Raw genomic sequence first — 15,344 nt, 5'->3', positions numbered from 1 at the left:
CTGTTCACCCAGCAAGTCGGGCTGATCTCGTGTGTGCATGTGTGCGTGTGAACCTATCTGGGCCCTGGTGACCAGAAGCTGGGTTCCTCAGTAACGGGGTTGCAAGGGTGGGCAAGGGGCAGAGTCATTGCTGTCGAGGGGAAGCCAGTGAGGCAAGGAGCTGCGGGATCGCGGCTGTCGGGGCGAGGCCAGCGAGGTGCTGTGGGATGCCTGCTTAGAGCTGGGCCAAGGCAGCTGTGGCTGCCTCCTCTGCGCGGAGCAGGGGCTGCCGTGGGAGAGCTCCGTGGGACAACAGGCCGCGGTACGCGGGAGGCGCAAGACGGCCCCTGTCACGGGGCGAGACTGCGTGTGAGGGTGTCCCTACCCCACTCGGGGTGTGGGGCAGGGCGGCAGGGCTGAGGAGGGCCCAGCGGACACTCAGCTGTGCCCCCCCGGGGCTACGGGCCCGCCTGAGGGCAGAGGCACTTGCCAGGGGGCGGCCGGTGGGGTGCCCCCGCGGCCCGGCTGCATCGCTGCGCCGCCTCTTCGGGAGCGGAGGCGCCGCCGGTGCGGCGGGAAGAGAAGCGCGCTGGAAGGGGCCGACGTGGCGTCGGGGGAAGAGCCGGAGGGGCGGGAGGCGGCTGCTGCCGCGGGGCGCTGGAGGGAAGGGGTCGGTGCCGGCGGCGGGCAGCGCCGCGGCGGCCGGGCCGGGCCGGGCCGGGCCGGGCCGGGCCGAGCGAATCCGGGGGCGGCGGCGGCGACGGCACTGAGGGCCAGCGGGGGCGCGGGCAGCTCCCTCCCCCCGTGCCAAGACGGCCTCTCACGGACCCCAGCTGGCGGCCGTTGATTGACAGCCCGCCCCTCCTTCCTGGCTTTTCTATTGGACGTTCTACACGCCGATCAGCAGTGCTGGCGGAGAGATACTGGTTCCCATTGGCGGGCCTCGCCCCGCCCCCTTGGCACAGGGAAAAGGGATGGGAGGGGGCGGGGCGAGGGCGGCCGAGGGGGCGGGGCGAGGGCGGTGGAGCGGGGCGCGGAGGCGTAGCCCGCCGAGGCGCCCGCGCGGCGGCGGCGGCGGTCGGCGCGGGATGGGACGGGGACGGAGCGGGAGCGGGAGCGCCAGCGCGGCGCCAGGTGGGTGCCGGCGGGCAGCGCGCATGGCTGGCGGCGCCCGGGGGTCGGTGCCCCGGCGGCCCCTGCCTCCCTGAGCGCCCGGCGGCCGCCGGGAGGGGCGCTGAGGGGAGCTGGCCGCTCTTGAGCGCTGCCCGCCGCCGGCGATAATCCCCGTCGCTGCCCGGCGGGAGCCCCTCAGGGCCGCGCTGGTGCCCTGCGGCCGCGGCGCGGGTCCCTGCTGCGGGGTGGAGCGGCGGCGAGCCCCGGCCCGCCGGGGGTGGGGGGGGGGATCGGCGGGGGGAGCTTTGTGTGGAGCCCTCGGCTGCGTGGGGGGCGGGGGCGCGGCCCCGCCGCCCCGTCTCCCTCGGGGGGCGGTTGCACAACGACGCCGCCGCCCGGGTCAGGCGGCCGCTTCGCAAAGTTGGAAATGTCGGGGCGGGGAGAGGCGGTTGGCGGCGGCTGCTCGATCCTGCGCGTGGGCCGTGGGCCCCCGGGCGGGGCGGCTGCCTCCCAGCCGCCTCACGCGTGTTTCCCTCCGCGAGTGGCCCCTCTCCTACCGCCCCGCGACCGCTGGGTGACACCGGCGCGTCTCCTCGGGTGTCCCGTAGCCTTCAAGTGCTGAAAAATAATCGTCTTTGGCTTTACAGGACGCTGGAAGTCCTTGACAGCTCAGGAACTTTTTTAGCCTTTTTTTTTTTTTTTTAAACCCCTCCTCGTGTGTTTGCAGAAAAATTTCTGTCAGTTGTTTTTCCCTTTTCTTTTTTACATGAACATGTCACAGGAAAAAAAGAAAAAAAACAGGGGTTTGAGTAACTGCAGACGTGGAGAGGCAGGGATTTGTCGCAACTCCTGAATGCCCAACGCAATCTGAACAGTGATTAAGAAGTGGGTTTTTTTTCTTCTAGTTTTTGATGCAGTTTAGTAGTCATTGCAGATAACTAAGGGAGACTGATATTTTCAGTCTGAGCAGCAATCTGTGTACTTGAGTGATGGGTTTTGGATGCAGTTTTGAGATTGCTTGATAGAAGGTTTAGTTTTTGCACTTTGTGCGAGAATAGACTAGCTGCAGTTTTTTGTGCTTTTTCTGTAAGCTACAGGCAATGAGGGGAAAGTATTCCTTTAGAAAAAGATGGGGGCAAGTTATGAAAGCAGCCAGAAACTTCAAGAGACTTTAAACCTGAGGGTAAGAAGGTCATTTTGACTTGTATGTCATGTAAGGCTAGCTTTTTTTTTTTTTTATAAAGTTTTGTACAGGGAATCAAAAAATACATTATGATTATACAAGGCTGACTGTTGTTTTGACCTTGCCTGATACTATATTTCCCGTGGCAGCTAATAGCATGTTTTTGAAGAAGGGAATGAAGTAATGAGACCAGGTTGTATTTCTTGTTCTCCAGTATGGTCTCCCAGACCACAGTAATCTGTTTTTCAGATGTTCAGTTGTGTCGCTTCTGATGTATAGAGGTTAACATGATGGAGAACAATACCCCAGTTGGAAACCTGTTAGCATAAACCTACAAGTTACAATGCTCGCAGACTTTGCGAATCAAGGATTAAACCTCATATTTGACTCAAGGAATTGTTTTGTTAGGCACTATGTTCAGTCACAGGTCATTTTGCATTTCCTCATTAGAGGAGGATAATGTACTAAGCTGGAAGGACGATTCTCTTTCTACACTAAATTAAAGACCCTAGGTCATTGTCACTTTGCAAGAAAGTGGCTTAAATAAGTCCACTAAAAAGGATGTTCTCTCTGCAGCTCTTCAGTTTGAGACCAGAACATCAACTTCCATATTTCTCATGAGCAGTATGGAAGCTAGATTTATTTCCAGCAGAATTTTTGAGATGAGTTGTTCAAAGCAAACTTTTGTTATTGCTTGCTGAAGGGTTAGTTTTGAGTTTCTGTGACTAGTGGAAAAGTGAATGTGGTTAGTGAATGTGGTGGTGAACGCAGAGGTTTTGTTGTACATAATATATGATTGAATCTGTCCTCTTTCTTCTTTTCCACAGCAATTTTCTTTAAATAAAGAAAAAATAGAAAACACTTTTTAATCAAACAGTTACTGAAACAATAGTCTTGATTATGCACAATAGTTACTGAAATACAATCTTTGCTAATCTTTCTATTTGCCCATGGAAGTAGTAAAAGAAGATTTTTGCAGAAATATTTTTTGTCAGAAACAGACATGTATGTGTCAGAGATTGATTGTGCTTTTAAAGAGGGACTTTCATTGCAGGAGTAAGTTATCAAGCTTTATGTTTGATTTCTGCAGTTCAACACTTACGACGTTCTACAGTTGATAACAGCATAAACCTGCTCTGTTTTTCAGTGTATGCCTTGTCTGTACAACCTGTAATGAAAGATTATGATTTTAGGAGTGATAACATGAATTTTCCAACCGTTGGCTCTTTGGTGTGACTGCTTTAGCTCAGGTTTATATAACATGTATCTTCTGACTGAAGAATGAGCTGTACCTCTGTATGAGCTAAGGATAGTAGTCTCTGCAAACAATATTCCTCTGTGGAGGAAAAAGGAAGAAAAGCCATCATATGAGAGATGTTACTCATGTTGCTTTGAAGTTTCTTGTGTACACTGATTAGCAGGACAATATTCCTAAAAAACCAAACCGAGCTAGAGTACACAAGACACTCTGGAGAAGATGCATAAAAGAGCTAATGGCGACTGAGCGTTTAACTCATGAGAGCAGTGACAGCTGGATAGTGAACTAGCTTTCATGCCTTTAGAAATCTTCCTTTTTGGATTAAGTTTCCTGCATGAGCAGTTAGACCTTAGTGTGATTCATAGTAACTGAAGTAGGAAACAGTCTTGAGAGCTCTGCATGGGGAGCTCATGATTTAAAAAAAAAAAAAAAAAAAGAGTATACATGCAGTTAAATCTTTGTTCTTTCAAGCCCTCCTATCGCACCATCTGCCAAAACTCTCTTGACTGCTTTTAGGAAAGAATGAGCAAGAAATGTTGTAGAAGTTCAGTTAATTGCACTCTGTTCTGGCAGGCCTGTCTTTTAGTTGGGGTCTACTTAATATGGTCTTTTAACTGAACCTGAATCTGAAGTAGATTGTATGATATATAAGTTTTTGGCCTTTCTTATTTCAAAGGTCAGTACCTCCCTGATTCACGCGCAGCACCAATTAAGATATATGGGCTTCTCGTGGTCATAGCTGTGGGTTTTTTCGTGGCATAGGACATTGAGCTGTAGGATATAGGTCAGATGAATTACACTACTAGTGTAAGTTCATAATTAGGCTGTGTGTATCCAGTGGGTGATTGCTGTAAAAGATACTAACTTTTGTTTACTGCTTCAGTAGCAGGAAGATGTCCTGGTGGGGAGCCCTGATTGGATCAGAAGTAATGATTGGGAGAAGTTGTTTTTTTCATGCTCGTGTTCCAATTCTGCAGTTTAAAGGATGTGTGAAGATCATTAATAGGATCAGCTTACAAATATGTGTTTTCCAGTGTTCTGTGCAGCTGTGTTTTGCATTCAGGAGCTTCCTTGTACCACGAGCAGTGCAGGTCATAGACAGTAACTGCCCCAAAGGGCTTATTCTTATATTAGAACAGGCAGAAAAAGAGGTAGAAGGTGAGTATTAATTTCTTAGCTCTTTGGAGGACTCAGATACAGAGTACCTGTAGTGAAAGAAAATCAGGGACTGGGCGAGGAATTAAACTGCGGCATCTTGAGTCTGAGCTCTGTGTAGAGCTGCTGTCGTATTTACGTTTGCTCTTGAGAATTTAGTGCATGTTTAGAGGTAATAATGAAAATAATATGAAGTTACACTGGATTTATTTGAGTTACTTTAACTTGTGAATAGTTTCCTTCACACTTACTGTTATTTAAAAATTGCTAGAAATTGCTAGATCTGACAGTTCAGAAACCACCCTATTATACAAGATGTTGAAATGCAGCATTTAATTATTTTTTTTTTTATTTGAGAAAGAAGTGGGGTTTTTTTCCCCCTCTATTTGAAACTCAGGTGCTGAAACATTTTTAGCTGCTGATAGAAGTCATTTCTTCTCTGCCAAAAGGAGGAACAGAGCATTTGGGAAGAAATTAAGAAATTTGTCTATAAAGACAGTTGAAGATCAAAATGGAAGTCTTTGTGCTCATTTAAAGTGTAAACTAGGATTGCAGCTTGTTTTATTTATTTATTTTTGGCAGATGAGGTTGCTGGAGAACTTTTTGTTCAAGGCTTGCTAATGTGGTAGCTACGCATTAAGTTGGTTTTTTTGAAAACAAACCCCAGCTTATTTTTGGGGGGGATTTACAAATATTCTTCCTTTACAAGCTTCATAAATCAGTTTGTTTGACATATACTGAAATATTCTGCCATTAAACTATTGTTACTTAATGTATTCTTTTATATCTAATGGTGTTTGCCAAGGGACTAGAGTCAATTACTGTATGTGTTTGGGTTTTTTGATGGACCTTTCTATTCGCTGGAATTTTTCTTACTCTTTTACAGGATTTTTGGAGTATTTATAAAGAAACCTGTTGATTATAAATACTATCTCTTTCTTGTCGTTGATATGCATGGCAGCCAAATTAAAGCCATAAGGACCAAGATATAGGACAAAGTGTGGTTCTATTAGGTATCTTTATACCAAGCTCATAAAACAATTTTTCTGAATAGCCGTTAATAGCCACTTGAGAAGGCATATTGTAACTGAGTTAATCATCTTTTATGTTTTAAATTGGGAGGTATTCAAGTTGAGCTTGATTTGTGTTGGTGTTTTTTAAACTCGGAAGGCAATCTGTCTCAAACATAAAAACATTGCAAAGCAGAATATTTCCTCATTGTTTGTACACTCCTAAGCAGATTATATTTAAAATGTGTAGGTTTTCTTCTGATCATTCATAATTGCAACTCCTGTTGCAAAAGATTTTTGTTTTTTATCAGAAGTATTGGAAAGAACCAGCACGAAGACTATTGAGTGCTGAGTTAGAAATTGGCTAATCATTAGTTTTATGTCTTGGATGTGGCCATTATACAAATATTTTTACTTTAGTTCTTGAATTAATCCTGCATTCTGTAGATATTTAGAGTTTATAATAGTCTTCAGAATATGATGCAAATTTAAAATGCTGTTAACTGGCATAGATAAAGTATGTATACATTTCAGTGGTAATTTGAATCTGTTTTAAGTTCATAATCTGTAGTTATCACGGTTGATAAAAACAGGAGTAGTCTGTGCTAAGGCAGCCTTAGCTTCCATTAATCTATCAAAGCCAAAATTTTAGGTTGACTTAAATGTGTTTTTTTTTCTCCAGGATAAGAGGAAGAAAATTAAAACAAAAAAAGGAGAGAGAGAGATGTTCAAACGTGCAGAGAATTATAGCCTTGACTTGTTTTCTAATTCTGTAAATCAAAACTCTATTTTACTGTTTTTTTCTTGGCGTGACCTTTTGTTGCAGATCCCTACTGCTGAAGACTGATGCAGAAGCTTTAAGATAATTTCTTTCACTCTTTGAACATGCCGAGCATTATTCACTTACACAGTGGTATGCACAGATACCTTCACATTAATGATAAATATTCGTCACCATTAAGTTCGAATGAGACAAATTTTTGAAGCTTATGCCATGGTTATACGTTTCCTGTTGTAACAGCAGAGTTAAGTTTTATTTGGCTTCCGTAATTATGAGTTTCTGTCCATAAATGTCTTGTGTCTCTGAATGCGCGTTTGCTTTACAGTTCTAGATACTACACTGACTCCCAAGTCCTCTATCAGCCTTGTGGTGTTTGCTGATAGAACTTCAAAACTGGGAAAGAAAGTGTATTGTAAATAGTGGAAATACTATTTCATGCATGATGTAAATGAAATTGATAGAATCATTTTTCCTCTAGCTTGGTAACAAGTATTGCTGATGGCTATAATTTTTCAGACTTTTGAAATTTCAATTGTTCTATATTTGATAATGTAGATAAAGAATACTGAAATATTTTCCTGTAATTTTTTTTTCTTTTTTAACTTTAACCTTTTCTTGAGACTAGTTCCTTCAGTCTTTCTAAGGTACTGTTGTCCTGTTTTCACCTGCCTGGCTCATCTGTGAGCACATTTAATTGTATTGTGTTTATGTTTAAGCTGTTTGTTGAACTGTTTAATATTAAAACAGACTGCTGTTCGGACTGGGGCTATGCTAGTAAGGTGCAGAGGCTGCTATGTCTTGTTAACTTAGTGTTCTGTTTGAATGGCCATGCTTCGAAGGATGTCTTGTGTATTCTTATAGCTAGGTTGGTAAGACTAGAAGCCCCTTAACGTTGTCCTACTGTAATCCTGTTGAAGAGATTCCATATTCAAGGAACACTTCTATGTGGTTGTTAAGAATTGGGCTGATGGCATATTTTCTTGGCATGGTAACCTGCTACTTCTGCTCCTGTCTGTCTTTGTTCTTTCAGAGTTTATTTTACTGTATTTTGAATTAAAAAAATGAAGTAATATATTTAAGATGTGTTACTTTTGAATATAGCAATGACACACAAGGTATGCAAAATGATCTTTTTTTTTTGTAGCAACCCATCACCCAGAGAAGGTAGTAGTGCACTTTCCTGAGGAGACTCTGCTAGCGGCTTATACACAGTGTATGGCATGGTGATAGGTGATAAAAATTAATAGAGCTCTGTCATGTCAGTCTGTAGAGTGGAATTGCAATACGATGGTCACAGGTGCTTAATACTGGGCCTTAATGTGCATATTAATACAGTGCATAGCTAGGAGCGCTAGCAGTGGGGCTGGAATTTCTGTGGGGATCAGCGAGGAGCTTGCCCTCTTCTGCTGGTGTCCACCAGTTGCTGGCACCATTTGTTCAGAAATGTTTTCTTTACTTTCTTGTCCTTTTCAGTTGCTGGGTAATTAGTGTGCTTTTAGTGCAACAGCAGTATTATGCGTAAAATTAGCTTACTTTCTTAATGGTGTATTAAGCCTGTTTAATGTTCTTAATGTGTTGGTAGAGAACAGAGTTAGAGGCAGAGGTTTCCAGAACTGTGCTGTGGTCATTGATGGAATAAGTACCCCAACAGTGGCTATTTAATGTCAAAGGTATTACATAATATCACTGGGCAGGCCTTTAGAGGTAAGCTAGAGTTTCACTGACTGTTTAGTGTGTGCAGTATGGATGATGATAAAATAATTTGAAAATCAGAAGTTTCTGATCTGGGACATATTAGAATCTTCTCTTTCCAGTATCATGGATGTTAGTGGAGTGTTGTCTTCAGCAGGAGGTTACTCTATAGTCAGCTGGCCTCACTTCTGCAACTGAATACCTGACAAAAGAAAGTTCAGTTTTACTCCAAGCAAGTTAAGACTAGCTTTTCCACGTGTACTTGGCCAATTGAAGACAGTGAGGGTTTCTTAAATGCTGCGGTTCAAACTGTCTCTATGTGCTGCATATAATGTATATGAAGAGAAGACGCCATGTATTTAGAAGTCTAGTATAGATAGCCATGCAATAGGACGTGGCAAACAGAAGAGCTAGTGGATGCTTGTGTCTCTACGTCCTTGAATTGTGAGGTTGTTTTCTGAGATCCCTGAAGCAGTACAGTGTGTTAATGTAACAAAAACTTATTTACCTATGGTAAAATCTGTAAAAATATTTTTCTCTTATTGTTCGTGTATTCATAGTTCAGTTTTAGTTTCTAAGAACCATATCAGTGAAGGCTGCAAAAAGCCTATTTAATCCTATCAAAGTGTTTCATGTGGGTGTAGTTGCCAGTGCAAAATGGACATAGTGTAAGGCTGTGCATAAAGAAAAATGAGCGTAAGTTGGGAGTAATTGGAGCACTGTCATGATTAATGCACGGAGAATGTTACATAAGCTGTGACCATAGGCACTTTCTTCTATGGACTGATTAACCAGTTTTCTGTTTATCACTGGGAATAGAGAAGGATAGCCCTGGCAGGGCCTGTTGGTAGAAGCTGGGGTTCAAAATGAATCTGGGGCTGCAGCTTGTTTGTGCTGATGCTGATGGCTGAGATGGCCAGCAGAAGTTTGAGCATCCCCTTATTTCAATGTTCTTTTTTAACTTGTTTTTTTAAAGTGTTAATTTTTTCAACTTGTTACAATACTTGTAAATTGTAGTTATCCTGCAGTTGTAATTGATATATGCAGCTGTTGCACGCTTGTTCCTCTCCAGTAACTTCACTTGCAGCCTAGAACTGCTCTTCTTGTTGCTACATCTTCCTTTGGAGGTTAGAAAGATAAACATTTGACAAAAGGGCTAAATAACCCTTATTTTCTGTTTTCTGCTTCTGATGCCCTGTGGTTTGGTTAGGACAGTAGTTTTTTGGTCAGTGGTGTGCAGTTGAGCAGAGAGGCCTTTTAAAGCAAGCGAGCGGTACATAACCCTTATATGCAATAACTCTTCTTATGAAAAAAAGACAGGGCAGGTGAAAACACAGTCTCTTCTGCATTCCTGTGACATGGAAAACTAAATTGCAGGACATGTGCTTTCTTCGTAACCTGAGCTCTCAGTTCTTTAGCTGATGGATCCCAGCAATCTTGTGTATTTTCCTGGTGGCAACTGCTTTATATTAGTTCAAAGTAATGTTCCGGAGCATGTTAATGGTGTTCCCAATGAATTTTGGGATTGGTTTATTGATTTTTTTTTTTTTAATGCTTATTTATTTTTAATCCCTTTGTGGAGAGGTCAATATTCCATGATGCTGAGGAAAAACATTCATCTGCCATGGACTTGATTCTCCTCACAGGGCAACAAGCACCACTGGGGACTGGTGTGCTACAAGGAAAGGCCTGGGAAGCTTTTGCTTTGTTTCGAAACTTGAAACTGCCTTTGGAAACATTTGAGTTGTTCTTCTGCATCATTACATGTGAATGAAGGAATTTGAACTTCTGAATTAAAAGTTGGGCTTTAGTGAGAATGTGGCTTTTTAGTTGTATGGCAGTTAGAGCTTGCTGCTTTGTTTTCTAGGGAATTTTGGACTCTGGAATTCATAGCAGCAGAGACTTATTGTAGAACTATTTCCTGGGAAAATCCTGTTTGTTTTGTTTTTGTTTTTTTGAAATTTGACTGCTGCTTTGAATGCTTCAACAGCCGCAGGCGTGGAGGTGATAACACATCACTTCATATGAAGCCTGTATTTGATTGTTTCAACTTTATAGCGAGTATGAAGGCGTTTTCTAACTTGTATTAATGCTTGCTTGCACACAGTTTGAATACTGAAACTACTTCCAACTCTGTGCGTGCCAACTGGGGCGCTGAAATGGGGTGGTAGTTGGCTGTGAACCATGTTTAAACAGGACCTCTTGCCACTGTAGTACGAGTGGTTCAGGGTCCATTTCAGGTTATCCAGCTGTGTGATAGGAGAAAGGTATTTGATAACCTATCATAGACAAGAAGACCTGTAGGTATAGAGAAAACCACATGCTTTTTGCCCGCCTTTCTTCTTATGGAGGAGTTGGAACTAGTGCTTTTCTTACAGATGGGTTTTTTCCTAGACGGAGGATCCTGTCTTCCTCCAGCTCAGCCAGCTTGCTTCTGCGCTCCCATACGTGACGCTCTCCGTCCTGCAGATCCTAATGATCTTGCCCAGTTTCGTCGCAGCAACCGCTTTATGACAAGTACAGAGTTGGTGAGCTTGTGTGTGGCAAGCGTGAAATACCTGTATGCTGAAGTGATGAGATACAAATGCCTTCCAGAGGAGAGTCTGGGAATGCAGTGGGGTATAGTCTTCTAGTCCTCACATGAACTGTAGCTTTTATGACTGTTGTATATGTTGTCAAACACTGATTTAGCTCCTAGTCTGGGGGAACCACCTATCTTGAAATTTCAAGGATCGTTTGACTCAGGCTAGGGATTTCTGTACAGGTATGTGGACTGGATAAGGAGCAGCACTGAGTGATACCTCAAGCTAATAATGCTGTAAAGACAGACCTATTTAGCTGCTGAATTTCTATGATGTATTTACGCTACTGGTGGCAGCAAAAAATTTCATTTTGGCAGACTAACAAGCAGCTGGGTTTTTATCTTCAGGATATTTATTAGCCTGAAATAGCTGCATCTGAAATGCTACTGTGAGATCTTTGGGACTGTGACCTTGTTTTTCTAAAGTTTGTCATGTTGATCAATGCTGTATTAAGAGTACTGGCGAAGGTAAAGCTTTACAATGCCATTATTCTGATTGCCATCCTGTGAATTCTGAGGGCCTCTAAATTCAGACCCATCTGCATCTTGCTGTCAAGTAGAATAATGTATTTTTTTCTTGGTCGCTCATAGCTGGCCTGATGCTAGAACAGGTTTGGCAGCCTTCAGGACTTTTTGTGTCGTAGTATGTAATGGCAGGATTCTGTTCAATGGGATTCATTACTCTATTTGCAACCCTGCTGGAAAACATTAACTAAAATTCTGTATTTAGGGAAAATTCCAGAACTTTCGTTGTCTTAGAAGATATGTCAACAACTAAATATTTTATATTACTTAGTAAACCAGTCCAGTTACTGTTTCTGTGAGTAATTAGTTTCCAGAAATACTAATGAAGGATAAAGTAAAATATTTTACTAGCTTGAATTATTGTCTTAAATTGTAGCATACTGAAACATATAGAGAACAATAGCGTTATGACTTATACAGTTCAATCTTTGTGAATGTTGCCCGTTCTGCTTTTAATCTGAAACTATGGAGGCAGCAGCGAAATAAGCACATTTAGGGGGCAGGTTATGTTTTTGTTGCCAGTGGCAACAGCAGCTGAAAACTCCAAATACAATCTCCTTTTCTCCCAGTTCTACATTTTAAAAAGAAGCAGTCTTGTTTTGTGTTGTTTCTTCGTTTGGATTTCTGTTTCACTTCCTCGTGGTGCAAACTCTCTCCTATATATTTCTTCTGAATTCTTCTTTTACTTCCCTTTCAAACTTTCTTTTCTATCCTAGTACTCCCCTAGGAAAAATGCATTATGGTAAACTTCTGCTTCATCTAATTCCTGCTAAAACCTATGAATGCTTTTTTTGGAAATGCTCAGGGTTATAAAATACTCTGCCTGCCACATTCATCAGTGCACCGTCACAATCCCAAAAGAAACTTAAAATGGAGGGAAGTAGATGTAAGACATGAAATTTCTTGCCAAACGTAAACCCCTCTTATCCTTTCAGCTCAGTGAACTGCCTATTATCAGATGTCGTTAAACCACAGAATGTTATTTTTGGCAAGAACATCAGAAGGAGTATTCTTTCTTCTAAACAGTTGTTGTTTGGAAAACAAGCATATGTCTGGCATCATCATGGATTTCTAAAAGGAGAAAAAGTGATTTTATTTTCAAAACATGTAGTAAAACTGTATTTTCAGCAGAATCAAATGTTAAATGCTTTTGGAAGCTTAAATTTAATGGCGTGTCATTACAGTTAGTTGTCAAGGTTGAAACAACAAGCACAGTTAGCCCTTAAGCTCCTCAGTGCTAATCATAGCATGGCAAGAGTTTTCCTCAGCTAAGTTACTGGCCTCTGGAGGAGCACACAATCAGTCTGTAGTAATTTTTAGTAACTTTCAAAGCTAAATTTAAATATTGAGACTCAATATAAACAAATAAGGCTTCATTTTATGGTGGTTATAATCATTAACTGGAAAACCAATGGCTATAAATCTGTAGTTTGAGCACCCCCGATTTTATTTAGTTTGGTTAGAACTATAGTTGTTAATGCCTTTGAAAACGAGATATTAGAAAGTATATTGAAGCAAGTTTTGTAAAAGATGGCTGTCTAAACAATGAACAGCTTTGGTTTGTTGGTCTGTTTTCTTTATGCCTTATTACAGATCTGTGGATACAGCATATAACAGTCTCGGATATCCAGAGAAGTTAGTTTAGGTTCCTTCCGTTACAGGGGTAGGATGAGAACGGGGAAAAATAACATGCTTTAGCACCAGGTAGGAATCTTAGGGAGATTTAACTGGGAAGAGAAGAAATAGGGGAGGAAATGTAGATGTTGAATCTGGAGAATAAAAACCGTGAAGTTAACTGAGATTTATTGGAAGTGGTTTTATTCTCTTTAAGAAGTTCAACCTCCTGGAATTAAAACTAAAATGGATGGGGGAAATCTTGCAACTAAAACTTGACAGAAATATAAAGCTCGAAGAACTAGTTTTCTTTTGTCAGAAGCGTATTGTTGAGTCTTCTAAGTCTGCTTTGAACAAAATATTTACGTAACCAAAATTGTAGGGAAGGATAAAATGGAAAAAACAACTGAATCCTATTATGAAATAGTTGATCTGTATGATATTAAGTGTTTTACACAATACAAGACTTCAGTGCATTTTTGCTCATTTCCATAGGTGTACCATTAAGTGTTGGTCCTGTTTTGTAGTTCAAAGCATGCAGGATTTACTGACTTTAATTCTCACAGTGTTAAATCTGGAAGGCTTGAATATGATGTTTTTCTGTGGGCTAGAATGTTTGCTTTTCTGTAACAGCTTTTGGTGATTTTGAGCAGTAGAACATATGACTCATGGAGCAGCTGGCCCATAAAGATCAAGTAGCTGCAGGTATCCTTCCCTAGCCTGCCTGCCTTGTTTCCCCCCTTCTCCCCCCCCCCCCCCCCAAGAATATTTTTTTGTTTTTAGCTGTATTGTGTAAGCTTGAACTTGGCAGCAGTTTATCCAGGAACAGATACTGATACTCTAGAGGCTTAGGAGAAAGCGAAGCTCTCTTCCCTGTCAGTGTCATCTCTGCCAGAGAGTTTCTTAGTAGCCAGAGAGAGACTTCATAAATCACTCAGCTGGGCTTGTAATGGTTTCTACCCACTCTTGCTATATTTTTAATACCTTTTGTTAGTAACCAACCAATACATTGCCCTAGGGCTAGTTACACTTCAGAATGAAAATTATTTCCTGTTGGTAGCGTAGTATCACTTCCAGGCGTGAAATCAGTGTTCTCTTCAGAACGCTGAATTCAGAAAGAAATACCAAATAATGTAAGTTGCAAGGGATCGTGCAGTCTGAAAACATGCTTTTGTGTGTGTTTTTATATACTTTTGTTTGAATTCTGGCTAATCTTTTATTTTGCTTCCTGTTTCTTCAAAAGAGCATCTGGTATCAATATTTAATGTTAAACTCATTTCTCGTAAGTTCCTCCGTATCATTTAATGAAGTAGTAGTATGTGGTAGAGAAATGTTTATCAAGTGTATTGTTTCTGTTGCAGGAACTTGGAAAGTTTAGTCTTTGGCCTACTTAATTGTATCTTAGTTTAGTGAGCCTAGTTTTAAAAAAGGCTGGGGGGAGGTTTTTGTTTGTGGGGATGGGTATTGCACGGGATCCCATTGCCACTTCAGTGCCGCTGTGTGTAGTAGTCTCTGTTTTGGGTTTTTTTCACAAGAACAAGTCCTGACCTGCCTTCTGGCAAATTCAGTTTTATACATAGCAAGAAGCTGGTGTGGGGAAGAGAGTTTTGTTTGCCCCTGGAATCCCATTGCCCACTTGTCCAAAAATCTGTCAAATTGCAGTACTATTTTGCCGTTATTCAAATGGTAATGTCCATTACTAGTTGTTTATTACTTGAACAAAATCAGAAGGGGAGACTCACCAGTAAAGATGAGATGCAGGGAGACTGATGGAGAAGGGGCTTTGATTAGTTGTATAATCCAAGCTAACTTCTTTCTTACAAATAACCCATGATTTATCTGCATGAAGAACAAAGCAAAAATGTGACACTAGTGGAGGGCTACTCCTAGTGGGTAGCGGGTTATTTATTTTGCGTTTGCTTTTATTTGTTTGGGTTTTTTTTTTGAGGATATCACTATTTTAGTCTTTGGTATGATTATATCTGGAAAGTTGTCTTGGGATCCAAACTGTAAAAAACTTCAGTTTTCCAGTGATTCTCATTAGTTCGAACATTGTTGTATGGATACTGCTTATTGTTACCCTGACTCTTTTACTGAAAAGATGCCTCCCCCACCATTGCCTGCTAAGCCTTGATGATTACTTGTTTTTTTGAACATTTGGACATGAGTCTGTTGGCTTGTACTAGTAATAGGTTAAGTTATCCTTTCTTGAGTGCACTTTAAAGTTGCAAGATGCCCTTTTAAAATAGTAGCTTTGATGCAGATTTTTTAATATTTACAGGCTAACCTGATAATGGGCTACCCCTGAACAGAAGTCTCTCTCAAGGGCAGAGCCTCTGTATGCTACTGTCATGCTTGAAAATGAACTCAGTGGAACATTTTGTTCCCTTCGGTTTTCTTTCATGTATGCCTGCGGCATGAATAAATCTCACTTTCTGGAAGTCACTTAAAAA

The 15,344-nt window shown here is 41.9% G+C and overlaps 1 protein-coding gene across 5 annotated transcripts in view; it reads left to right on the top strand.

Moving 5' to 3' along the window:
- Positions 1–1,007: 1,007 nt before the first annotated feature.
- Positions 1,008–15,344, top strand: part of WASF3 (WASP family member 3) — an 81,392-nt gene continuing 67,055 nt past the window's right edge. For 4 of the 5 annotated variants that reach the window (XM_068930194.1, XM_068930193.1, XM_068930190.1 and 1 more), the window contains exon 1: positions 1,008–1,113. The gene's annotated coding sequence lies outside the window, so the exon portion shown is untranslated. Of the gene's footprint in view, positions 1,114–6,591; positions 6,612–15,344 lie in introns of those variants that run through there. The other variant, XM_009686540.2, reaches the window with a different exon arrangement.

The sequence above is a fragment of the Struthio camelus genome, chromosome 1 (assembly GCF_040807025.1).
Source record: "Struthio camelus isolate bStrCam1 chromosome 1, bStrCam1.hap1, whole genome shotgun sequence".
NCBI classification, from domain to species: Eukaryota; Metazoa; Chordata; class Aves; order Struthioniformes; family Struthionidae; genus Struthio; species Struthio camelus.
Note: the sequence above shows the minus strand (reverse complement) of the source record. Positions and strands in the feature narration are given on the sequence as shown.